This window comes from Lepidochelys kempii, chromosome 1 (assembly GCF_965140265.1).
Source record: "Lepidochelys kempii isolate rLepKem1 chromosome 1, rLepKem1.hap2, whole genome shotgun sequence".
In the NCBI taxonomy this organism is placed as follows: Eukaryota; Metazoa; Chordata; order Testudines; family Cheloniidae; genus Lepidochelys; species Lepidochelys kempii.
In genome coordinates this window covers 184,644,658-184,648,284 of record NC_133256.1, presented here as the reverse complement: position 1 = coordinate 184,648,284, position 3,627 = coordinate 184,644,658, and positions in this window count along the sequence as shown.

The window sequence follows — 3,627 nt, the reverse complement described above, 5'->3', positions numbered from 1 at the left end:
TTTGATTTGCAGAGGGAGCAGCCAATCTTTTGTCAGCAACCGCTTCTGAGGGCAGCAGCTGACCCCTGTTTCGTCTGCGACGTAGCCTACCAGAGGGAAAGGAGAGAAGCTTGCAGGGTGGGGGCTGGAAATGCAGCCCCTAAAATGCCGCACAGCAGCCCAAAGCAAAGCAACCATTACCAGCCATCTTCTGTAAACTGGTTTGTGGGAGGCTGAGCCATATTCCGTTCAGGGGAGAGTCTCTGCCTTACAGTGCTACTTGTAACTTCCCAGCGGGGTGGAAGGGTATTTTCTTAGTAGAAAGAACAGGAGGACTTGTGGCACCTTGGAGACTAACCCGTTTATTGGAGCCTAAGCTCTCCTGCGCTCTAGCTCACTAGTAACATTAAGGAATCGATGAATTGGAGTTAAGGGGGGAAGGCTCCCTGGAGCGCTGCTGATGACTTCAATATACAGCACACGGAACAGGATTGCCCAGATGACTTCACTCTACGCCACGTAGAAGGGGCTTGCCCAGGCAGTAATACCAAGGGTGCGTGTGGCAAAGTTACCACGGTCGCGAGGACAGTACCTCTAGTGGTGTGCCCCTAACTTCATAGATTTTAAAACTCAGACTGAAGGCACCCAACTGCAATGCTGCCATGTGCTTCCGTCTCCCCGACCTGCAGTCTGAAGGCGGGGTTTGAGATGGGCAGCTTCACAGCCTCCACTACACAGAAAAAGAAAAGGAGGACTTGTGGCACCTTAGAGACTAACACATTTATTTGAGCATGAGCTTTCGTGAGCTACAGCTCACTTCATCGGATGCATACTACACCAAAAGACAGCGCACAGCAGCCTTCAGCAGTGATTAACGTGGTGGGGCTATGAATCTGGGAAGAGCAGCTTTGCTAAGGACAGTGCTTAATTAAAGTGCGTCCTTCAGTGACCCAGCTTGATTAAAAAAAACACCGCTTTGGCTGGGTCTGCGACCCTTTGCAAATCCTCTTCACCCCTCGCCTCCCCCACTCCAGCCCCTGGGAAGGAGTTATGAGGTTTGTACGTTGAATGTAATCTTAGGGGGGAAAGACCTGGGCTGCCTCTTTTTGATTCATCTGTTCAGAGGATAGCTACCTCTAGAGCTATAGAACAGGAGAGGGATAGCTCAGTGGTTTGAGCATTGGCCTGCTAAACCCAGGGTTGTGAATTCAATCCTTTAGGGATCTCGGGCAAAAATTGGGGATTGGTCCTGCTTTGAGCAGGGGGTTGGACAAGATGACCTCCTGAGGTCCCTTCCAACCCTGACATTCTAATTCCCTAGCCAGACATGGGCACTAATAGGCAGTTCTCCATCTTGCGAAGACAGACTGGGTTCTACCAGGTGTCTTCATGTCAAGCCAGGTCAGTCCGGTTATAACTGGTGCTAACTGACACTTCTACAAACTAGCCTTTTTCTGTAGCTGAGTTGCTTTCAAAGGTATGAGACTGAAGGTCGGACAAGAAGTTAAAGGCTTAATCTGCAGCAAGGGAGATTTAGGTTAGATATCAGGAAAAATTTCTAACTCTGAGGATAGTTAAATTCTGGAATAGGCTTCCAAGGGAGGCTGGGGAATTCCTGTCAAGAACAGGTTGGACAAACAGCTGTCAGGGATGGTCTAGGTTTAGTTGGTCCTGCCTCAGTGCAGGGGGCTGGACTAGATGACTTCCAGCCCAGCATTTCTATGATTCTCTTCTGCCTTTGAAAACATCAAAGAAATTGCTACCAGTCTGACCTGTACAACTGAACAGCTCACTGTTTGTACAGCACACTGGGGTCTTAGTCCATGATCGGTTCACTTATGTGCTTCTGTAATAATAAATAATAACAACATATTGGCACCAATAGTGAGTGGCTATTGGAAAGTAATTCACTTCAACCGCACACCTGGGTGGGTTGGGTATATATTATCCCTCCTTTGCAAATGAGAAACTGAGGCACCAAGAGCATGAAGACTATTGCTGATCATGGTTTCAGCTACAGGTCCCACTGATCCCTGAAGTTCTAGTGAAAATGATCTAGTTACTAGTGTAGATAGGGTAAAACTGTTTAAAACACCGTTAAGGAAAATATGGTGTCAGACTAGTGGTGTCAGTAGGTGTCAATCATGCTTCCTGTAACAATATTATAAATGACTTTCAGAGTAACAGCCGTGTTAGTCTGTATTCGCAAAAAGAAAAGGAGTACTTGTGGCACCTTAGAGACTAACCAATTTATTTGAGCATACTGTGGAAAGTATAGAAGATCTTTTTATACACAGAAAACACCCATTTTTTCATGCTTTGTGTGTATAAAAAGATCTTCTATACTTTCCACAGTATGCATCCGATGAAGTGAGCTGTAGCTCACGAAAGCTTATGCTCAAATAAATTGGTTAGTCTCTAAGGTGCCACAAGTACTCCTTTTCTTTTTATAAATGACTTTGTCTTGCTTATGTTATCACCTAAATTACCTTCAACAGCATTGGTAGTACCAGCAGGCATCAGTTGCAGTTTAGAGTGACCACTCATCATAATCAATCACTTCTTTGTGTAGAGGAGGCCATGGTTGTATCTTTGTCTAGACTTGTCCCAAGTCACACTGTGAGTCAGGGTCAGAACTGCGATTGGAATGCAGGTCTCCTGATTCCCGGTCTTGTGTTTAAAGCACAAGACTAAGTGGTAATCACGGTCATCTTTTAGCTGGGGTACAGCTCTTCACACATCTCATCAGGAGACAGATTAGCATTTCTTCCCAAAGCAGAAGTTGTGTGCCCATATGGGTGGGCAGATAACCCGGCTTCAGGGATTCCCAGTGGAAGGCTGACATAATAGGACAATTTAAAATGAAACTGAGCTTGCAGCTGGAATAAAATTACAATTTACCCTGGGTTCTTGATAGTAAAGTGATTCAGGGAACTTGCAATCGGTACTGGTACAGAGATGTTTTAAAACTGTGGCATTTCGGCACTCAAGGTGGGTATTAATGGCAATGACTGAAGGAGTTTGGCAGCTGTAACATTTTTTTAAAATGGGGCCGTACATATCAATCTTAGCACGTGCACTGTATTATGCGTCCCATCACCCTCTCCTGGATGTTCCTTCCTCCTTCCCCCTTGTGCCTGTTGTCTATTTCCCTTACCTATGTTGCCATACTCTGCTTAGCTCTTTGGAGCAGGGTCCCTGCCTTTTCTCACTCTGTAGAAAGCGCTGTGCACACCAGATGGTGTGATATTCTACCCATGGTACGTGATAACTTGGTTTACAAATACTGCTGGACTCCAAGGCAATGGCAGTAAAATATTGTTGGGGAAGGGTGGGAAAGAAATAGCTTGTAGTAGATCATCTTTGGGCAATGTGCATAACTAGGGGAATCCTGTCTACCCCGGGACCATATTGTCTCTTGTTCCATCTGCAGGGTTCTTCCCTGCCCTTGCCCAGGAGCAGCCTTTGGGAGTGGTTCTGGGGCCTTCTTTTCTGACATGCCTTTCTCTTCTCCCAAGCTGCTGCAGAGCCTAGAAGCTCCAGGAAACAAAGCTCCCTTGGATGGAAGAGGCTGGGCCAATGAAACCAGCTCTCAACCCTGACTGGAAGCGCTGTGGGTGGGAGAGTTCAGTTTCCAGGCCCTCCTCC